We start from the raw sequence: 24,411 nt of genomic DNA, 5'->3' as shown, positions 1-24,411 counted from the left end.
CCAGCAGCACAATTCATCAAGTGTGTGTGTGTGTGTGTGGTTTGCCTTGCTTATCTTCCTGTCATGATCCAGTCCGGAGGGGTTACTCCAGATCCGGAGTTTCATGTTGGTCCTGTGTAATGTTCCCTAATTGTTATCACCTGTGTATCATTGTATAAAACTCTCCTGTTGTGTCTGTTTGTCGTCAGTCATTGCTTGGTGATGTTCCCCTGTCCGGTTTATTACGTATTAAACCCCTGTCCTGTGACGTCGTGCATATGCGTCCTGCTTCCTCACCATGTCCAGCCATCGTGACACTTCCAGTTAATGTCAATGTCCATCCATGTAATCCATGAAATACAGGACAGATGTCAACTCATACGATGGTGATGTCTTCTCCTTCCTTTCCTTTTCTTCTCCTAGGCACTCATCATGAAATGCCACAGGAGCTAATATTCATACTACGTCCGGCAGAATCCTGCGATGCACGATCTCGTTGTCATGGCAACGTATTGATTCTGTATCACAGGATTTACTACTGTACATATTGAGATAAATCAATAAATCAGACTGTGCTCTTTAACCATCCCACTGCCAGCACTGTGCGTTCAGGAAACAAATTCCCAGAATGCATCAGTGTCACATCGTCAGGCCATTATACGGAACAGCAGGTCTGCTCTGATACAAAAAGCCCACTGATTTGGATGTGCAATTAAGGCTCTGACTGATGCATTCATTATCTGTGACAATGGTGGACACACACACTTATGTACACACACTGAGGTCTGGACGTGTGTGTGTGTGTGTGTGTGTGTGTGGGCACAAACAGCCTGTGCTGTCTGATAACATTCTGCATGCTCTGTACATTGTGCTGCACAGGCGCAGACTGGGGTTTATTTTACGGAGAATTATTTCTGACCTGATAACCCCACAAGTCCCATTTCCCAAGCATGACCTCTTAATGGTTGGTTCTAAAGAGCCCAGCACATCACATCAGCCTTACACGTTGATACCTGGCCCGCTTTCTGAACTCCAGGCGGAAGTTCACGCTGACGTTGAAGACGCCTCTGAGGGCAGCGCTGCTGGCAGATTTCTTATCCCTCAAAATAATGAAGGCCGCATTCTTTCAGCGAGTACTTGGATGGAGGGATGACAGGACGCTCTGTATTTCTACCATGCAAGCGCAAACTAGAAATAATCAGCTCTGACAGAGTCTGGAAATCGAATCAAGGCAGCATGTCGGAACAGTAAATGCTTTTAAAAAGGAGGTAAAATACCGGTACTCTTTATTTTTCTTTAAGACAAAAAAAAGAAGAAAAAAGGTACATGGCTTCTTTTTTTTTAATAAATGAAATGCACATTCATTCATCTCTGGTACTCTGAATATGGCAGAACATATTTTGTTTTATATTTAATATATAGATCTCTTCCGTCTCTGTTCCGAGGTTTTTCCCTGGATGAGCATTACGCCTCCACCTCCAGCAGCGCTTCTAATTCAGGACAGCGGGCCGGGCCACAAATAACCGAGGCCATCAGCACCCGCGGCCGGGTAATGAAATGAGCGCTCTTGTAATATGGCCTGTGAGAGGTGTGCAGGATTTAGAGAATTCATTCAAGAAACTTCATTCGCGGCACCTTAATAAACAGTCTGCAGGATGCTACTGATATAAAATACACAAAATGGAGATATACCACCATGAGTCTGAGACGTGAATGAACCTCATAGAACCAGAGCTACTCCAGTGAACTGGTTTCAGGATAAAGGACATTTGCACGTACAGAAGGCGGAATAAATGTTGGCGACTCACTGTGATATGAAGTGGCAGAAACTGCGACACCACTGATCCGGCTGATGAAGTGTTGGAGGCGGGTTCCTGTGGAGACACACCCACAACGCAGCAACTCAGCACACAAACAACACCACCAACAATGCACACCCAGACACACCCATCATTCCAAAGCAAAATCTGTACAAATTCACGTCCATTATTTTATTCATCATGATCAGTGTAAGATGTAAAAATATAAGAAACAGCGCGAGAATGAACCCTCCTGTTTCGTCCTGTTTTAAAGTGTTATTATTGTCATATTATTTCATAGTGTGTATAAACATCTATATTGTAACATTATAGTGTTTTTTAAAAAGTTGACATCTGTAATTTTGAATAAACTTCTAAAAAAAAATACGCTGAGGAAAAGAAAAATGTTGTAACAAATTGGGACGACATTGCAGCCTGTTCCAAATCCATTATCTGACAAAAAAATTTATATGTCAATTTGCATAAACTCAGACTGTTATGAAGAGCGATCGGATGAATTACAAAGTCCCTCTTTGCCAGGAAAAAATACCATTTCCACGGGATTTCAGACCTGCCACAGAAGGACCTGCTGAGATCATTTCAGTGCTCCTCTCATTAACACAAGTGAGAGTGTTGAGGAGCACAAGGCTGGAGATCATTCTGTTAGAATAGCAGACAGGATGCTTTAAATGGAGGGTGATGCTTGAAATCATCGCTCTTCCTCTGTTAACCATGGCTACCTGCTAATGAAACACGTGCACTCATCATTGTGTTGAATAAAATGCTCTTCACAGGCAGGAATATTGCTGCTAGTAAGATTTCACCTAATTCAACCATTCATCAGATCATCAAAAACCTCAATTAGAGAGGTTCACGTGACATGAGCGTCACCACCAGTCCTGTCTCATTTACATTTTACATTTACGCCATTTGGCAGACGCCCGTATCCAGAGCGACTTACAACGTGCTTCCATCTTACCATCGATGAAGTGATCAGTTCCGGTTCATCTCGTCCAACAGTAACGCATCCTGAGACCATTCATGTGTGGTGCTGCTTCTCATCCAAGGGAGTGAAGTCACTCACAATTTTACCCCAGAACACAGCCATGAATAAAGAACCCAGGTAGAACCAGGTACCAAAACCTCCTCCGACAGCAACTTCTCCCAACCATCCAACAAAAGTCTGGTGAAGAACGCTGCCTTTTCCAGCATGATGGACCACCGTGCCATAAGGACAAAGTGAGAACGGGTGGTAGTAGCCTAGTGGGTAACACACTCGCCTATGAACCAGAAGACCCGGGTTCGAATCCCACTTACTACCATTGTGTCCCTGAGCAACACACTTAACCCCTAAATTGCTCCAGGGAGACTTGTCCCCTGTAACTACGATGTAAGTCGCTCTGGATAAGGGTGTCTGGTAAATGCTGTTAAATGTAATGTAGAACTAAGTGGCTCGGGGACAAAACATTGAAATTTTTGGGTCCATGGCAAGGAAGGAAACTTCCTGGACTTTAATCCAACTGAGAACTTGTGGTCAAAATTCCCCCCAAATTCCCACAAAACTCCAAGCCCTGATTGTGAAGGAACGGGTCGCCATCGGTCAGGAATTTGGACCGATTTGGACCGAAGTTGATTGACAGCATGTTAGGACAAAAAGGGCAAACGCTGCAAATATTGACTCTTTGCATAAACCTGATGTCATAGTCAATAAACGTATAGAAATGCTTGTAAATTATACTCAATAAACCCTAGAAAACAACTGACAGAAAGATCTAAAAACACTGAAGCAGCAAACTTTGTGGAAAACCAGGATTTGTGTCATTTTATAAGTTCTGGCCTTGACTGTCTACCAGAGAACAGAACACAGCCATGGAGCGTGGTACATTGCACTCTGGAGTCCGGTCTAGCGATGTTCTTTCTGATGAGGAACGACTGTGACCCCTCGCCGCCTGGCCAGGAGCGTCTGCCAGGACGAGGCTGAGGACCCACGCCCACATGCAGCTCCGCTGTCAGCGGCGTCCACCAGCGGTGATCCAAAATGAGCCCGGCACTGCGGGAACAGACCATGACCGAGGTCTACTGGACTGGAGACAGGAATCAACATTACAGGGGGGCGGGGCAGCCACACCCCACCCGCTGACCCACGACCTGATCCTCCAACCAAAATCAGAGATAAAGACAGAGATTCATTCACAATTCAATATAAAAACACATGGAATCCTGGGAGGAAGTTCACCTTTCAGCCAAGAAAGTCTCTCAGCAGCAATTCTATTGCTCAAATGTTGAGTTCAAATGAGGCTCAGAGACACTTAAAAAGCTAAAATGAACAAAGTAGGTAAGAAAGTAGATAAATCTTCTCCTGAGTTCATTTTGAAAGACTTGGAGATTTTGTTGAAGGTGAGACCGACTCACTGCCCGTCTCTCTCGCTCAGATGAAGAAAAAAAAAACTGAGAGCGATAAGTGAAAGTCTGACTTTCCTTTCGGTCGGATTTTTATCTAAGAGAAGGTATTCAAAGCGATTGCATCTTGTTTTTTCTTTCCTACGTCTCAAGAACACAAAGCAGAGTGGCCAAGAGCGGCCTGGTGAATCATTAGTAATTGTCTATATAGTTTATAACCACGGACATGATTAAACATGGCTGGCTTCTTCTCAACAACATCATCTGAAACCTCCACCAAGAAGAAAGTCGTGTGTGGTTAAGAATTCCTGACATTTCTGCGAGCTGATCTGTGGTTTTCTGCACTGTTGATAGAGATTCCAGCAGACGGGTCTTTTCTGAGGAAGCGGATGAAAGGGGAATTTTACGGGAGGGATGCCGCTCCGCCATCACTGCTCCGAGCAAAGCCGGCCATCTGCAACGTTCCACTCATAATGTTCCACAAAACCAGAGCCGAGTTTCACTTTACAGAACATGGTCATTAGAACTTGGGATTCATCAGGATTAATTAGATTTTTCTGAAAATGATGAAAACCTGAATCTGAGATGTCAAAATGCTTTAATTTTATAATTCTAAAACAAGAAGCAGGCAGGATAAAGAATGGATTAATAATGCTGCAATATTTCAAAACCTGGGAAAGAGGCTCAGGCCATAGAGGAGCTTCCCGCTCATTTTGAAAGGGCTGACATCAAGATTTAATAGTTTAATTTAATAACTGCAATTTGACCAATAAAACAATAAAAGATCTTCTTAATGAGCAGATTGCAGATTGCGATTAATCATTGTAATTGATTGCAGATTGATTGCGATTGATGCAGCGTGCACTAGTGTTTGTTTTACTCATTTAATGCATAAATACGGTGGTGTCCTTTAAACTGCTCACATTCACCACACGAATCATCCTGCACCATACTAGTGGCCTATACACAACAAGAGGATGATAAAAAACGGCAAAAAGAAATGCAGCTTCACCTCATCCATCACTTATTCCTTTGGCTACAACACGAGCGCGCAGGAGCAGATAATATTTACCAGCGCTGCCCCATGAACCAGGCAGAGCGAAGGACCTGCAGGCTTCTGTCCGGGGACCTTCATCCAACGCAATAAGCCTGTTTGGCGTGTTTTTACTAACATCATCCCTTAATCCATCTCGGAACCAGGGAGTAGAGAACAGTTCATAAAGAATTCAGTTCACCTCAGCTGTTACTGTTGTTACTAACCCCAAGTCTTGTATTTTATTATTTTGTGCACCAAATTATTTGAGCCATATATACTTAATATAGTGTGTGGAAGGTGGAAGGCTCAGGTAATTAACCCCGCCCCCTCACATCAGATCTATACAACTGTATTCATCTGGCCAGGACGGGGTACGAGCAGCTCCACAACGTTCCTCTCGCTTCCATTAACCCGCATCTGAGATAAGTTTCTCGAGTCTCGCGCTGTTTCATGGAAAGCAGTGGATGGATGTGTGACATGGTCTTCAAAGGAAGGGTCTGGAGCTCCAGTAATGTTGTGTTAGGGCGAGGGCGGGACGAGGACATGAGAAAGTGACAGTTTCTGCTGAGAAGCTGAGAATTCCGTGGTCTAAATATGGAGCAGGCACCTAATAAAAGCACAAAGCATTCTGGGAAGGGACTTTGTCATGAACGATGTGGCGATACGCTGATCCATGCCCAGACACGCCATATATGGATATTTGTTACAGGGATGAATGGGAGCATTTAATTCTAAACTGCGATCATCACTCAGCTTATGAAGCCGCCCGGCAGGTCTGGAAGAAGCAAGTGGAAAAGCGACTTGGCTTGCAGTTTCTCAGGCCTGAAAAACGGGTGTAAAAAGGCCGCCATCTGTGCGTCTCCTCAGTGTGTGTGTGTGTGTGTGTGTGTGTGTGATAATGATATGGTGCGCAGTGGACCGGAACCCTGTTCTGGGGTCCGCTGCAGACAGTAATGGTGTCAGTGCCCCCTGTGGACCCCCTCCCTGCCCCTCCGGCTCCTCCATCTGCTGTGGGAAGCTGGGGAGATGCCCCTGCCTCACCACAGAGTCATGAAATAGGAGGCAAAGGAAATCATAAATGGACACGTGACAGTCAAATGACTGAAAATCAATCACAAATTGAAATATATAATCAATAATGAAAGTGGCAGGCCTGAGGTTAGTACACAGGCCTGGTAGCAGCGCAAACACAATTCAATACCTGATGAAATGAAGTTCATCTGACTGGAGAACACCACCAAAGCCATACAACTTATTGGCATTTTTTGGCTTCCTATGTCCAATTCAACTGAAGTACTGGAGTAATAACAGTTACTACGAATCTTCCAAAAAATCTTCCAGCGCTAATATTTTACAACAGACTTCAAATGCTAGAAAATATAATCAGATAAAAAAACGACACCCCAAAGTCAGCATTGCACCCCATTTGATCTGGTTCTCCGTAGAACATATATTTGGGACAGATGACATGTTAACAGAATCATTTCATTTTGGTGTTCTCGTGCTGTGGTTTTTTCTGTGACTGTCCTGCCAAAGGTCCCTATTCAAGAGATGGATTTGCCTCAGTCAAAGATGTATTTTGATGAAAAGAAAAAAGAGAACCTCCACCTTCGTCCACAAGAAGTCACAACAGGTCCAGACGGTGACCTCAGTCACAACAGTCACGCTTTTTCTGCTCCATTCAGTTCTTGTTCTGTCACTGGTTTAGGTCGTAGTTACTTTCCTTTAAAAAAGGAAGTGGCCCCATAATCAGAAGGTGGCAGGTTAAAACACTGAGGTCCCCTTGATCCAGGTCCCATCCCCACACACTCCTACCTGGGCGCCTTTCATCAGGCCTGCAGCAGCGACCCCTCCCTCCCTGCCAGGCGAGTTGAACGAGGAGAAGATCAGTGAGCCACTGAGGAAGACGTCATGGGAGACGTCAGGATGTCAACCCGGCGAAAGCAGAAGGACCCGACCACATTCCTGGTCGGGTGCTACGGGAGTGTGCTGACCAGCTTGCAGACATCTTCACAGAAATCTTCAACACATCGCTGAGTTCAGCCGTGGTACCTACCCGGCCTCAAAACCACCAAGATCATCCCAGTGCCAAAGAAGTCGACTGTGTCCTGCCTCAATGACTACCGGCCCATAGCACTCACACCCATCATTATGAAGAGCTTTGAGAGGCTGGTTCTGAGGTACATGAAGACCCAACTTCCACAGAATCTGGACCCACTTCAGTTCGCCTACCGGCCAAACCGCTCCACAGACTGCTCATCCATCTTGTCTGCCCTCCATACAAGTCCTCTCCCACCTCGACAGAAAAGACACTTACACCAGAATGCTGTTTATCGACTTCAGACCTCTCCTGGAGCCTCAACACCACCTCCGAACCAAGAAGGCCCAGCAACAACAACACTTCCTCAGGAAGCTGAAGAAGGTCAAACACCCTCCTCACATCGTTCTACCGAGGGACCATTGAGATGTTCTCTGCTGCTACATCACTGTCTGGTACGGGAACTGCACTGTCGCTGAGCAGAAGGTCCTGCAGCAGATAGCGAACACCTCATCCGTCCAGCTCGGAACATAATGAAGGACTCTCACCACCCTTCACACGCCCACCATCTGGCAGATGGTTCCGCAGCACCAGAACTGTAACTGCCAGACACGGCGAGAGCTTCTTCCCACAAGCAGTCCGAGCTCTCAATACACCAACATCACCAGAACACCACAAACTCAACAACAACACACGTGAAGTATGTTCCAACATTCTGCTCATCTTGTTGGAAATATCCCACATATACTTGAACTAGTCCACTGCACAATGCACCGCCAGAGTATATTTTTACAGCATGTCTGGGTATTTAAGTTTTAGTTATATAAGACATATGAATAAATAAAATGGGGGGTCTGCGTGAAACAGTATTTCAGTACACTGTACACGGTGTCTACTCTCTCCTGAATGTTGAAAATGCCGGACTGCTAAAATGCTGAATGATGCAGTGTGTGAAGCCAGACGGCCGGGGCAGAAGAGCGGAGAAGAAGGCAGGTTGGCTTCACGTGTCAAATCAACTCTTAAGGAGACTGTGAAGAGCCAAAAAAAGGTGTGTAATCCCTGTGTTCTTTTAAACGTCCCTTAATAACGAGTTCCCCGAGCCTGTCTATTGTCCACAGAAATGTCGAACGTTGAAGCATTGCAGTAAAAGATGTAAAAGTTAGCACAAAAGCATTTTTTAGTTCCGTCGTGTTTTTTTTTTTCGGGAAAAACGCCGACACACTTCCTGTCTGCGCCAAACATTGTGGTTTGGTGGACGGGGCTGATAACATCATTTCTGCAAATGCCCCTCAACTTCCACAGGCCGCTCTCCTCCTCGTCCCGCCCTCTCTCCTCCTCATTAGCATTTAAAGCTACAGACAACCGAAACAGTGCGTCCTGGGAAAAATTCCAGTTGCCAAGATTTGGTTTATCATTGTTATTCTCCTGTCCAATCCACTCCCTGATACCGTCTGCACCTTTACTTTTAGCATTTACATTTACATTTACATTTACAGCATTTATCAGACGCCCTTATCCAGAGCGACTTACAATCAGTAGTTACAGGGACAGTCTCCCTGGAGCAATTTAGGGTTAAGTGTCTTGCTCAGGGACACAATGGTAGTAAGTGGAATTCGAACCCGGGTCTTTCTGGTTCATAGGCGAGTGTGTTACCCACTAGGCTACTACCAGCAGCTTTGAAGCCAGTATCTTATAAAGAACTGATGGTCAACTTAATGGGGTGTGGACACTGTTTGCAAAGAGTCTGTAATTGAACCTTTATTGAAAAAGACATGTCCAGACATGGACAGTTCAGAGGTATCAAACTATAGCCGATCTTCGAACGTCCACTAATGGCAAAGTTTTGGAAAAAGTTTGTCCTAGAGCAGCTGCAGTCCCTTTCAAAAGCACAGTCAATTTTGATATCTTCTTATCAGGCTATGAAGCATTTACAGCACCAAGTCTGCACTTTTCTTATCAACCTGTTTTAGAATCAGATTTTGGTGATTCTGCCATTTTAGTGCTTCTAGACTTGACACCGTGGACCACGCAACTCTTTTAAACCACTTGGAACACTGGGTGGGTGACAGGGGGGACGGCTCTGGAATGGTTTAAAATTAGTCACTATTCACTTTCCCGCTTACCGTTTCTTCTAACTGGGAGAAAAAAGCGTGATCACATCACTCCAATTTTGTACTGGCTCCCAGTGCGTTTTACAATTGATTTTAAGATTTTACTGTCTGTTCTTAAAGCTTTGAATGGACTGGAGCTCAGTACATGACAGACCTCATCCAGATGTCCACGCCGGCGCCTGACTAACATCCAGGGGGGACAGGGCCTTCCCCACTGCGGACTGTTTTAAGTCTCGTCTTAAGACCTACTTTTATTCTCTGGCTTTTAACACACTGTCAGTTGTGTGCTCCTCTGTTTTTTTACCTTATTTGACTTCAGTTTAGTCGTATGGCAACGTTCTTGTTATTGATTTTTTTCTTATTGATGTTGCATCTTATTCTGTTTTTGGTCTGTTTGTGCAGCGCTTGAAAACTTGTTAAAATGTGCTATATAAATAAAGTTGGATTGGATTGGATGATGCCTCTGACCTTACACTTGTGAACTGGTCCCAGTGCACTTAGCTCTAGACTCCATTCAGCATTAGTGTTGCCACACCCAGGCTCTAAAAGGAGTTATATTATGTACAGGATTAGTTTATTACCAATTCATTTGTCAGGTGTGTGTGTGAGAGAAAGAGAAAACCAATCAATCAATCCAAGGCGATAAAAGCCAGAAGGCAAGAAATTTCCATTCAACAGTAAAATTAGAGACTGCAGGAATAAGAGATAAGCCTCCACGTCATCGGGGGTTAATTGCCCTCTTTTCAGCACTTATATGGCCTTTGTCACCGCAGACCTCTGGGCTTTTGTTCCTCCTCTCTTTTCCTGGAGTGTGTTGCTTCTGGTGGCGGGTGGGGTCAGTGTGCTGGAGATAACATTCAGCTCTGAATGAGGACCAATGGCGCTGGCTAATCACTCATTCAAACCCGCGTCGGAAAGGACACATCCTCCTCCACAGACAATTACACGATTTAGCTGGGAATAAAGGTCAGATTTCAATTGCCCTGTTGATCATGGTTGGATTTAGACCCATTCCAGGTACACAGACAGCCCAGTAGGAAGATCCTCAATAAATAAGACAGAGAAAGGGTCACTAGAGTACGAGAAAAAGCCCCTTTAAAATGTCCTCCTATTACAGGATGAAAAGTTCTCAATCCAAAATTATTCATAATATGACCCCCATGATAAATATGCAATATGTAATATTTTATTGCTACAGGGATGGCTGATTATGTAATAAATGAGTGCAACACACTCTGAACAGGTTAAACAAATAAACCATAATGGATTGTAAAATTCATAAAACTCTTAATTTCAAGGCAACTTACTGCACAGAATTTTTAAACAAAGTTCCCACAATTAATTGCCTTCTGTTCAAATAAAAATCTTACCAAAGCTGTGTTATTTGAACAAAAGGGAATAAGAACTGTATGTGGTTTTGATTGAAATGTCTGCATTCGACATTTGAAAGGAAGACATTTTGCACATCTGTGATATATATATATGGGTGCATTGTGGGAAACCGAGGGGCTTATCGATTACACATTATTGCAGTGTTAAGTGAGCGAATGCATTGATTAACCCGTTTGAGTCTTCGCGTGGAGAAGGGCGCCCTCTGCTGTCTCACCGTGGTATCTTGAAAAGGGCCTTGATGGGGTGCATCTCTGCCAGGGGAGGTTCCCCGTCGGCCAGCTCGATGGCCGTGATGCCCAGGGACCATACGTCACAGCGGGCGTCGTACGAGTAGTCCAGCTGCTGCTCACAGGCGATAACCTACCAGAGAGATGGCGAGGGTGGAATTTCAACATTATTCAACACCATATCTCTAATCAATCAACTCCTCTGGATGATAATGTTCATAATTATACATTTTTTAAGGAACATGTTATAACTTAAACATGTTATAACTTCATATTGCATCCAAATGCCCAACAGAATCTAGAACATGTGGACACAAGTGGTTCTTTCTTTGAATATCCTGCTGTGGTTATGAGTCCACTGGGGCAGTCCAGCTCATTTGGGGAAGATCAATAGTCAGTTGAACCCTCTGGTTTCGCAGTGAGAGGATTTATAACCAGCTTATTCTAATGGCCCCACAGAGCTCGCTCCCACCGACACAGTCACCACGCTTCATTTCTGCCCAAACACTGAGCTGGGCCAGGCGGCGCCCAGCTATTAACCTTGGGGCGACCCGTGGAGGGGACTGCCGCAACACACACACACACACACCACACACACACACACACACACACACGTGCACACACACTCACACAAGGAAACAGATGAATATTAAAAAATGAATCTTAATGGGGAATGATAAGGAAGAACCCTCTGTTTAATTTCACAACTAACAAAACACACTCCATAAGATAAAAAATAGATGTATTATAAATAAAATAAATTATATGCATATCCTTTTTTTTACTGTGCACTCACATGTACGCAGGGAGCACAGGATCAGCAAGAAACGTTTCCATTTGGGAAAATGACATTGTGGATTGGCTGGATATCCATGCTTGTCACCCCATTCAGGGTGAATGTTACAGCCTCTTTCCCATTTTCTCTTTAATAGTTTGAAATATTAGAGCAAGCTTTATTGTTAAGAATTAGTCGTGGAGGAACAAAGACTTCACATTCACTGCAGCAAGAGCCTAGGTTCAGACCCCAGTTACAACCAAGTGTCTCCAGGGGGACTGTCCCTGTCACTACTGACTGTAAGGCGCTCTGGATAAGGATGTCTGGCCTAAATCATAGTGTCCTTTATAGCTTTACAAAGACCCACGTCCAATTTAAGTCCAGTCAAGACAGAGGACGAGGACAGCTCGCTATACAGAACAAGAGGCAGGCGGGCCTACCTCAGGTGCCATCCAGAAGGGCGTCCCCACGGACGTGTTGCGTCGCAGCCGTGCACTCGTCAGCTGGGCAGACACGCCTGACCAGAACACAAGCGTTATTCATCGCTGAATTCATGGCCAATCTAAACATACCGACTGTGTGATAACGTACACGGGAATGCTAGACTAATATGAGGAGTGGCCGTGTCCTCCAAATCCTGATCATGTAATCATGCATCAAAAATTGGGTAAAACCTAGCAATTTTACAGAATATCAATTAGGCACATTAAAAAAAACAGATTTTGAGATTATTATGCACATAAAAACGTGAATTTATAATCTAGCAGCGAACTTGGACATGCGCGCTAAATTGGTAATCATCATTTTAAATGAAGTGGGTGCTGTTTCCCCTAGCAGCAGGCGTCCACTTCATTTCTGAAGCTCGGCAGAAACAAACAGGCCCAGGGGCGAGGCAAAGTCATTTAGCAGAACAGCTCCCCGCCTTTTATATGCAAAGGATCAAATAGCGCAATTTAAATGAGCAATAATAGCCCTGAGTTAAGCCACGGCCCATAAAACACCAGCATGCACGGCAGCACCATCAAAAGGATTTTACGGGGAGCTGCTGCTGCCGAACACCATCTCTCTCTCGAAACCTGCAGCCATCTCAACAGAAAGCACCAAAAATGCCTGCAGAAGGAACACCAAGCCGTGGGCAGAACTCAGTTACCGAAGTCGACCAGCTTGACTCCTCCTTCGGTGGTCAAGAGGATGTTGTTGCCCTTGACATCGCGATGGATTATTCGGTTGTTGTGCAAATGCTGAAGACCCTGTCAAGTGAAGGATATAAGAACAGAACAATTTAAAGAATTTACATTTTTAAACAACAATTTTAAAGAATACGGTTAGCCTTAGCATTAGCTACTGTTCGCGTTCATTGATTGGATCAAGTTTGGTGACATCTGCATTCAACCTAAAGCCGTCTTCCGTGTGTTAGAGCCTCCCCCGGCTGTTTCTGAGAGCAATAAATCGATTACAGCCACAAAATCTCTCCTCAGCCAGCGGGGGCAGTGGTGGCCCAGAAAAGATAAAGAATCAGACCTGTAATCAGAAGGTTGCTGGTTCGAATCCCGAAACACCAAGATGTTACCTAGGTCCCATTGATGAAGGTACCATCCCTACACACTGCTCCCCAGGCACCTGTCATGGTGCCCACTGCTCACCAAGGGTGATGGTTAAATACAGAGGACACGTGTCACAGTGTCACCGTGTGCTGCGCTGTGTTTCACATTGACAATCCCCTAAGGGCCAGATCCCTTGGCTGGTGGTAATGATGGGTATAGATGGAGGGGATGCCTTACCAGCAGGGCTCCATATAAGATGTAGGCGATTATGGGCTCTTCCAGACGCTTCTCACGCATCAGCAGGCCTTTGATGAGCTCGGTAACCGAGCCGCCGTTACACAGCTGCACCATGAAGGCGGGTGGGGAGATGAAAAGAGGCAAAGCATCAGTGCCTGAGAATGCCATTCATTGTAGAGGTGTAAATCTTGGGTCGGGTCGAGCTCACGCAGTGAATGATCAGTTAGGAAACCGATCTTTCGGTTTTTTTTTGTTTAGGTGACTGGTAAATGTGTTTTGAACGTTGTAAATTTGTTTTAATAAATGTTATGCTTTTAATGAAATGTTCATTTGATTTGAAATTTTTGGCCACCGCCATTATGTGATGCGTTTTAATTACTGAGAGAGACATGTGAAAATGGATGCTGAGGAGGTGAAACGGAGACTAAACTTATGCTTTAAACCCGCTCATTTCCCCACACATTTCCTCATCTCTTTGTCTAGTGCCTGTAGTGCGCAAAGAAAGTCTGCATTTTGAAAAGCTGATGAGCCAATTTTATTTTGCACTCTAAGTCATTGTTTTTTTGACGGAATTAACAAAAATAGAGGAACGCATGAACCAAAGTTAAGTGCCAACAAGCAAGTTTGACCAAGTTATGTAGATTTTTTGTTCTGGTCAAACCAGCAAAAGGTAAACAACTAAGGTACATGAATAATCATCTCGTTTACATTTCCAGCATTTACCAGACACCCTTATCCAGAGAGACTTACAATCAGTAGTTTCAGGGACAGTCCCCCTGGACACACTCAGGGTTAAGTGTCCTGCTCAGGGACACGATGGTAGTAAGTGGGATTTGAACCTGGGTCTTCTGGTTCATAGGCGAGTGTCTCACCCTCTAGGATTCTACCACCCACAAGAACATCTCACCTCAAGGACCAGCCACAGTTGACCACCAGAACGCTCATCAGCCTTGTAGAACATGCCGAAGAACTTCACCACGTTCGGGTGGTTGGACAGGGACCCTCAGGATGTTATATTCGGCCTCGATCTCTTCATCAACGTCCTGTAAAATTGGGAAATAATCCTCACAACGGGGCACCCAGCTCTTGTAATTGGAGTTATTTATAAAAAAGGGAAACAGGTTTACTGTATACTTACAATAAATAGAAATACATTTTCTCCACATAAAAATGAGTGATGAAAATAAAGCTAGTGGGATGAATGATGCTTTTCCGAATGCATTTGAAGATAATTCCTTCTGGGTACTGATGGGCATTTAGTGAGATGCAGATAACTGATAAGCAGATAACTGATTTAGAGTTGAACGAGTCAAAAATGCTAAATGTCTAGTGCTTGAATCGTTAAATGTGTGAACTGAACCAGGGATCTGGAACATTGTTACACCCCTTACAAACACCGCATTGAATTATCGTCAATAAAAACTTGATAAGTTGGTGCCATGAGCTCATCCAGCAGTTGAAACACCGTCTTTTGCACTGAATTCTACTTGAATGTTGGTTCTTTTTGGGATTTCAGTGCATTTGCTCCTTGGGTCACAGTGACAAACCCCAGTCACTCAGCAGTCAATTCCATTGGAGGTATAAGGGCGAGGGAAGAGGGAGGAGCTCCAGACACAGGGGACTGATGGAGCTGCAGAGGTCCCCTTTGTAATAAGCACTTGACCAGATCAGAGGACAGCTCACATAATGTCTTTTTAATGCAAAGCAGCATCCGGACCAAGTTCATTGTTTCACACCAAGCTGCTGCAGTCACATCAGAGCTACTGACACTGATTCAGTTCATGGAGATCGGCCAGATCATCAAAAAAAAAAAAAAACTAGAGAAAGAAACTAGGAGGTGAAAAGGGTAGAACGTAAGGAAAAGATGAAATAGGAATGGTCACTTACTCTGCCATGATGGTCGGAGCACTATAGGGGAGGAACAAGCAAGTTAAGCAAAGGAAACCGAGAAAAAGAACAAAGAACCAGAGGGCCTCACTGCAGAAAAGTCACCTCTAATTTTCACCTACATTGACAGGATCTAAGACCTTCACGGCCGCCAGGCTCCCATCCTTGCGGTTGGTCACTTTGTACACCTTGCCATAGGTGCCCTTCCCAATGGTCTCCACTATGTCCCATGTGGACGAAGGTTCTGCCAGAGACTCCAGCCCAATCATACTTGACTTGTAGGGGTAAAGTCCATACAGGGACCGCCTAAAGTAATGAAAGGGGACACATCAGGTCCAGGTTACATTGGCATGGAAGCTGAGTCAATTGCAATTTCAGTATAAGGGTCACTGTGACAAAAGGCAAGGCCTATTGTGAAGGCCTAGGTGAATGAATTAGCTTTGAAACCTTCTGTGATCAACCATTCAATGTTCTTAATCTGCTCTGAAACACGAGAAACACCATGTGAATTAGGCCAAAGGTCTCAAATCAACTGGATTTAAATGTGTTTTCAAACATAAAATAGATACCGAATATGGCATCTACCAAGGAAGTAATGAAGCAATACGGCGTTACTCTACTTTATTATTTCCCGCATCCATTTAACTTTTAATACACACATTTTACTAATATTTAAAAATTTCATATTTACTGCTCACATTTAAGAAGTGGTTTGCGTGATGTTCATTTCAATCCAACCGAAAGGGTCTTAGAAACAAATCGACACAAAATAAAAAGTGATTTCAGAGAAGAAAGGCATCTTTGTCAGTGCAGCATGTTCTGGAAACCTTATTATTTATATAATAGTGCATCTTTTATTCACATCAACTTCTTTCTCTGTGCAGTTTTTCACACTTGACATTTGTCAGTTGTTAAATTAAGTCTATATTAACATGACATAAGGTGCATTTAGCCAAAATGGTAGTTTGGTCCTTGCATGTTTTATTCTTATACTTTATGTTCCATTTCTTTCAAGCCAAAAAGAACGTTCCTGGGGAATTTTTTGGGGGTAAGTTAGATGAAGCGACATATTTTATACCCACACATACACATGTATCATGTGCCGCACAGTATAAAGTGCTGAGGTCAGATGTCTATATAAAGCAATCTGTGCTTAAGCTCGCTTGCACTTGCCACCCCTGCCAAAGGGAGCAACTTAACAGGTTTAATGTCAAGACAAAACACAAAACAGCAGAGATACTCACGGTTTACCCTACCTCATCATCCAGCAACTTGCCTTTACAACTCACAGGTTCTTAGGTGTTCATAATAATAAAAAAAAAGGTTTATTCATGAAAAACGGGACCTGTGAAGACCCTGGAGATTCGCTGAGCTACCAGGCAAAAGCAAGATGCCACTGTTCAAACAGGACGCCATAATCTCTTACGTGGACATTGGATTTGCCAGAGATTAAGTCATTTACGGCAGTGCCAGATCCACCCAGACCCCCCCGCCACCCTGTGGTTTCAGTCTCCTTTCACCCAATTACTGATCACGACACTGACACAGGCCTCAAAGCAACCAGCGACCGCTGAAGGGTTTTATCGAAGTCATGATGGACGAATCCCTGCGTCAAATGTGCTGCATAATATAATACAAACCACTATGTGCATGTACAGTATATATTTTACAGTGTAAGTATTGTGTTGTATTTTAGCTTGCTAAATGTATATGTTCTGTTTTGCTAGCATTTGTGCATCATCTGTTTGCTCTGATTTGTCCACCATGTTCCGGGGTCGGCACTATGAATTAATCAAATGTTCTGCCCCCCTTAAATCAAACTTTTAGAAGTCGAGATGACAGATTTCTCTTTTCACTCCTTTCTCTATGCTCTGTTTTTATGCTCCTCCCCCTGTTGGTATGCAAATGAGCTGCTGTCACGTTTCCTAGATGGGTATACACTGTACCATTTTAGAGCCATTTTTACATCGGCTCGTGTGATAATTCGTCCAGCTTGGTCGTATGGTACCATGTTCATGATGTACGATCACAGATTCACCCCTCCTGACCAGACCATGACCCACAATCGCCTGGTCATAAAAATATAAAACCAGTTTGAAATTTGTTGCCCGTCGTGAGGTTTGTCCCTGGGATCCAGTGGAGGTAACGTAGCAGTGTGGTGGTGTGGAGAAGTTTGGAAGGTGCTGCTGGGTTCTGTATTAGTTGTAGAGACCTGATGGAGCAGATTTTGGGATCCAGTGGAGGTAACGTAGCAGTGTGGTGGTGTGGAGAAGTTGGGAAGGTGCTGCTGGGTTCTGTATTAGTTGTAGAGACCTGATGGAGCAGATTTTGGGATCCAGTGGAGGTAACGTAGCAGTATGGTGGTGTGGAGAAGTTGGGAAGGTGCTGCTGGGTTCTGTATTAGTTGTAGAGACCTGATGGAGCAGATTTTGGGATCCAGTGGAGGTAACGTAGCAGTGTGGTGGTGTGGAGAAGTTGGGAAGGTGCTGCTGGGTTCTGTATTGGTTGTAGAGGCCGGATGGAGCAGATTTTGGGATCCAGTGGAGGTAACGTAGCAGTGTGGTGGTGTGGAGAAGTTGGGAAGGTGCTGCTGTGTTCTGTATTGGTTGTAGAGGCCGGATGGAGCAGATTTTGGGATCCAGTGGAGGTAACGTAGCAGTGTGGTGGTGTGGAGAAGTTGGGAAGGTGCTGCTGGGTTCTGTATTGGTTGTAGAGGCCGGATGGAGCAGATTTTGGGATCCAGTGGAGGTAACGTAGCAGTGTGGTGGTGTGGAGAAGTTGGGAAGGTGCTGCTGTGTTCTGTATTGGTTGTAGAGGCCGGATGGAGCAGATTTTGGGATCCAGTGGAGGTAACGTAGCAGTGTGGTGGTGTGGAGAAGTTTGGAAGGTGCTGCTGGGTTCTGTATTAGTTGTAGAGGCCGGGTGGAGCAGATTTTGGGATCCAGTGGAGGGAACGTAGCAGTGTGGTGGTGTGGAGAAGTTGGGAAGGTGCTGCTGAGTTCTGTATTAGTTGTAGAGGCCTGATGGAGCGAATTTTGGGATCCAGTGGAGGTAACGTAGCAGTGTGGTGGTGTGGAGAATTCGGGAAGGTGCTGCTGCGTTCTGTATTAGTTGTGAAGGTCTGATGGAGCAGATTTTGGGATCCAGTGGAGGTAACGTAGCAGTGTGGTGGTGTGGAGAAGTTGGGAAGGTGCTGCTGTGTTCTGTATTGGTTGTAGAGGCCGGATGGAGCAGATTTTGGGATCCAGTGGAGGGAACGTAGCAGTGTGGTGGTGTGGAGAAGTTGGGAAGGTGCTGCTGAGTTCTGTATTAGTTGTAGAGGCCTGATGGAGCAAATTTTGGGATCCAGTGGAGGTAACGTAGCAGTGTGGTGGTGTGGAGAATTCGGGAAGGTGCTGCTGCGTTCTGTATTAGTTGTGAAGGTCTGATGGAGCAGATTTTGGGATCCAGTGGAGGTAACGTAGCAGTGTGGTGGTGTGGAGAAGTTGGGAAGGTGCTGCTGGGTTCTGTATTAGTTGTAGAGACCTGATGGAGCAGATTTTGGGATCCAGTGGAGGTAACGTAGCAGTGTGGTGGTGTGGAGAATTCGGGAAGGTGCTGCTGCGTTCTGTATTAGTTGTGAAGGTCTGATGGAGCAGATTTTGGGATCCAGTGGAGGTAACGTAGCAGTGTGGTGGTGTGGAGAAGTTGGGAAGGTGCTGCTGGGTTCTGTATTAGTTGTAGAGACCTGATGGAGCAGATTTTGGGATCCAGTGTCGGTAACGTAGCAGTGTGGTGGTGTGGAGAAGTTGGGAAGGTGCTGCTGGGTTCTGTATTAGTTGTAGAGACCTGATGGAGCAGATTTTGGGATCCAGTGGAGGTAACGTAGCAGTGTGGTGGTGTGGAGAAGTTGGGAAGGTGCTGCTGGGTTCTGTATTAGTTGTAGAGACCTGATGGAGCAGATTTTGGGATCCAGTGGAGGTAACGTAGCAGTGTGGTGGTGTGGAGAAGTTGGGAAGGTGCTGCTGGTTTCTGTATTAGTTGTAGAGGCCGGATGGAGCAGATTTTGGGATCCAATGGAGGTAACGTAGCAGTGTGGTGGTGTGGAGAAGTTGGGAAGGTGCTGCTGGGTTCTGTATTAGTTGTAGAGACCTGATGGAGCAGATTTTGGGATCCAGTGGAGGTCGACCTGCTAGAAGGGAGTTCAGCTGTGACAGACAAATCTTTTTAACGTGATCTCACCTACTTATCATGACTGGAACATTATTTTTTGTGCTAAATCAAATGATTTTTTTTAAACCCACTGTGTAGCCATATGCGCCGCTGCCTCTTTTGTGCAGCGAAGTAGCATGTTTCACGTTGTTCAGCATCACTACTGATGTGGGTTCTTCTTCTTCTCCCCATCTGTTCATATTGGTGGTGTAATGTGAGCAGTCAGGTTGCATCAGAGAGTTTTTTTTTCACATTTATTCATACAGTTTGAACTGGGTGTTTACGGCCAGGAAAAAAGATCCCGCGGTGTAAATCAACAGGAGGCTTAGAGGAAGCAGCAAGACAATTAACAACTAAAAATATATATTTATATATATCTGTGGGGGACGAGTCCATCGTTCTCACAGTTTCAGTCTCGTGGACAAGTGTCTCTCGCTCCATCCCACAAGCACCACTGCTGGACTGGAGGACCAGGACACAAAATAAATCTTATTCACTTTCCACCCCAGCAGCTCACAAAGGGAAAGTTAAGTGCTGTGAGATGCATCCTTCTTTCAGTTTCGTTAATGCTGGCAACAGTGAGAAGTGTTACTGTTGTTGAGGAATATTTCGTTTCAGCTACAGGACATCTCTGTTGCCACATTTCTGTCCCGCCCTCATATAAGAACCAGCCCTGCCGTGTTCTGTTTCCAGCACAGCGCTTATTGTGCATCGGAGGGTTGCTGGTTCTCCTGAGAGCTCTCAGAAGGCAGAGCACCCTCCTGTTGGCAGGGCAACAAGCTTCTCATTAAGGGTCAAGCGTGGCTGCTGTCGCCGACCCTTCAGTTTGAAAGCGGAGCTTGAAAGCTCTCTGGTTCATTTAGACAGACCCTGGTCCTCAACACAATTCATCCTGACTGCGAGATGCACTCTCGCTGACGTGCATATGGATGAGACTGGTGCATTTGTGCCATTTGTGAAACAAACCTTGCTCTCTCTCTCTCTCACACACACACACACACACACTAGACTGAGTGCAGGGGAGGAGGAGCAACTTATTTAAAATAAAATGTTCTGTTTGAGCATCGCTCAGATGCTGGGTGACCCTGGCAGCAGACAGCAGCATTTAATCCAGCATTTAAGTTAAAGCGTCCAGCATTTCAGGGCATCTGCCCCCCCACACCGGGCTGAGTAATGGTCACCACGGGAGCAGACGCATGGGACCAACAAACCGAGAGGGACGGATAGAAATGGCATAAACACGGTGACTGATGTCCTTCGGACATTTCATAGGTGCCCTTAAAGCAATCTGGGAATAAGAATGCAAAATATGACATACAAATTCCATCCTACATCACGTCTACAGACAGGACATTCACAACATGCCTATATTTTCATACAATCCCAAATTAAGTTTACACTCCTAATGTGTAAAAGATGTGCTACAACAAGAATATAATGTATGGCGCTCCACGACAGTCCAACGCGTTTCACTCAAGTGAAGGGGTCATATTTCTTCAGGACAGCAGGGTCCCCATCTGATAGCCCCACAGACACGTGCTTCCTCGTAAAACTCGGCTATTTTCTTTCAGCTCTGTATTCTGCACGCTATTTTCCAGCACCGTCTCTCAAATATGGCAAAAGCGCTTATTTATTACCTTTCAGACCAATGCAAGCCAATGTGAGCAGTGTCGATATTAACATGTCTGCATACAGTCAAAGTCCAGTATTCCATGTCAAATGAACAAAAAAACATCATAAGCATGCAAATGTAGGTTTAAATGGCATTATACACTGAGACATAACCCAGTTAATCAGGAAGACATACCTTCTCCACAGGTGGATCCTGTGCTGGGTTCTGTTGGCAAGTGACAGTGCCCCGTATCTGTGGCACAAATGTGCCCTCAAACGGAAATAAATAATTCATCCAGTTGTAATCTGCTATGTGATATTCCTTTAAATATTCAGGTGCCAGATGTCGGGGTCCATAATGGAGGCTGATATTAACATCTCAGGTTGCACAGGTGACCAGGAAATGAGCGTGGCCAAGGCACATCCGGCGAGTGTTGAAATGGCATGTAAAACGTTGTTTACTCGTTCAAAATAGAAACTGAACCCATGAAGGAAAGAGATAAACAACCACGGCCAGAAACGACGGGGTACCCTCACCTTAACGCAGCACTGTCACGTACCAGCGACGTGAACATAGAGTCAAGCTGCAGAGCAGCACAGGAGGAACATCCACCTGCAGCCATGTTGCCATGAGCACAAAGCACAGGGGATTATGGGGATGAATGGGCCACAGGTGAAGGAGAACATGAGAACATGTGTGTTTGCACCCACACACACTGCACAAACGTGTATAACAGTTTGATTGAAACACAGTTTGCATTTGAACGGTGACACTTTCACCAACACAACCAGCCGGGAGAGCTTCTCTCTCTAGCAGCTTCTCTCAATGGCCACCTGCAGGCAGAAGGGGCTGCTGGGTAATCTCCAGACCAGTGGAGAAGAGGACACCTACTGTCTTAAGTTACCACGGCGCAATGGCTCCCCTACATGGCAATTCACATTTCAGCAATAATAATAATGATTTAATAATAATAATAATATATTTCTATAAACGGGTTTAGCAGAGACTACGATCTTATGAAGGTTAAATATCACAGTAGTTCATGATAATCATATGTTCGTATATAAAGTTGTTTTTGGCGACCTGTCTTAATTTAATTGTCACAGCGGTGCAAGTCATGGAGGACGTAAATGCACGATTCCACACAAAACAGGCATTTAATAAGCAGGGACCACACACCGCACATGGACATACTCAGGTTATACTTTTAGAAGCAAAAGAAAACACTCAAGGATAATAAGGTACATGGACACAAAAACGTCATGGACACAAAAAATGCTCAGAAAAGTCTGAGCATTTTAGTCTTATTTTAGTCAGAATTTTCCATGCCTATTTTGTCTAGTTTAGTAAACAAAAACTATTTTTGTCTAGTTTTAGTCAATTCAATTTGTGTTTTAAATGCAATTCTATTTATAACCCAGTCAAAATAGAAGAAAGTTCTAGAATAGTACCCATTCCAACATCCATTCCAAAATGTTTTTGAAAGACATTTTGTCTTTTTTTCCACTTCATTGTAAAGAAAGTGCGTCCAACGATTTTCTCCCAGCATTCTGAAAAACTACCACAAGTATCCTGAAATGTATTAATGCCACGAATATGCATTGTGGAACAGACATCATCTGTGTAACTGGATGGGAGAAACAGGAACCAGAAACCATGATAGGAAATACCGTTTTTGTTTTCGCCTACGAGATATTTTAATGTAGTTTTTACTCATCAACAATATTACAATATATTTTGTTATCTTTGGTAAACACCTTGGCGGTTCGGCCCTCCGAATACGAGTCCGCTTCCTTACCCAACAGGCCACTTTTACATTTACATTTATGGCATTTAGCAGACTCCAGAGCTCAGGGACAGAAGTTAGAGGGATTAAGTGTCTTGCTCAGGGACACAATGGTAGGAAGTGGGGGTTGGACCTGGGACTGTTTGGTCTTCTGGGTCAGAGACGACCCACTAGGCTTCTACCACCCCACAGTCAGGACCTCACAGTCTGCTTCTCACCATATTCTGCCGTGAAGGTGGAAAAACCCGTTAGCCGGGAGACGTTGTTCCTCAGTCTTTCCATCTTGAACCCTGAGCATTAAGTAAAATTAAGTAATTATATATATATATATATATATATATATATATATATATATATATATATATATATATATATATATATATATATATAATTAAAACGAACCATTATTAAGTGCATGTTGATTTATAAACATTTAGAATCTAGTTATGTGTACACATTGCATCTGTAGATCTGGCTATGCAACTTATTCAGAATTTATACATCTTATTAAAGCCTGAAGTAACGCTTCACACAACCCTTTCCGAATACATTATTCTACATGCAATAACATGCAAGAAATAATTGAAAACGTAATGCAACGTACACCTTACCCATATGTGGCTGTACACGTCCATCCGTTGGCATGTCCTGAATCTTAATTTCATTTTAGAGAAGGGAGAGGACAAAAATACAAACAGAAGTAACAGAGCTTTAAAAAGCAAGGTGGAGCCATGTAGATCCAGATCACTCTTGCTGTGGACCAGTTCTTGAGAGACAGAACATCTCCACACACTCCATGCTACTGTTTGAGGATGCACCCAGAGACCAGACAGCCAAATATCCTGCAGCACCCTATAGTCTCTGCATGTGTCCTACCACCTCGGACTGCAGAACACGTAGAGAAGAGACACTTACCTTCCATAGCTCCACAGGTAACATATCCGAAGTGATTTTCAGGGGTTCCTGTCCGGTCGAGGGTTGAATTATTAACTAGAACCTGATAAGCGTCCGAGTGTTCGGTGTTGGAGGGGATGGGATGTGATCGCCAGGATCTCAGTAGAACTACAAATAAATCTAAACAGCTATTCATTTTCTACCATTCATCATTTTTATCATTGCACACAACAGTGTGGAGATGCTGCATTGTTAAACCTCTCACACAGTGGTGACCACTCGATCCAGTCTGAGGTCTGCTTCCTTCGAGGACAAACAGATTCCTTTCCAATCCAAACAAGTTCTTTAAGAGGGCAACACTCAAAATACAAAGTGAGGCAAACCTCGAATTTGTACAGTTTCGCTACGGTGCTCCGCAGACGTGGTACTGACCTTGATGGAGCCAGTCTGAGAACTGACATCCGAGGCCTCACTGAACCACAGACATTAGACTTCAGCTGGTT

At 44.4% G+C, this 24,411-nt stretch overlaps 1 pseudogene; it reads right to left on the bottom strand.

Moving 5' to 3' along the window:
- Positions 1–1,774: 1,774 nt before the first annotated feature.
- On the bottom strand, positions 1,775–24,351 carry LOC114796439 (myosin-IIIb-like; annotated as a pseudogene).
- Between the last annotated feature and the right edge of the window lie 60 nt (positions 24,352–24,411).

Source organism: Denticeps clupeoides, chromosome 9 (assembly GCF_900700375.1).
Source record: "Denticeps clupeoides chromosome 9, fDenClu1.1, whole genome shotgun sequence".
Lineage (NCBI taxonomy): Eukaryota > Metazoa > Chordata > Actinopteri > Clupeiformes > Denticipitidae > Denticeps > Denticeps clupeoides.
Note: the sequence above shows the minus strand (reverse complement) of the source record. Positions and strands in the feature narration are given on the sequence as shown.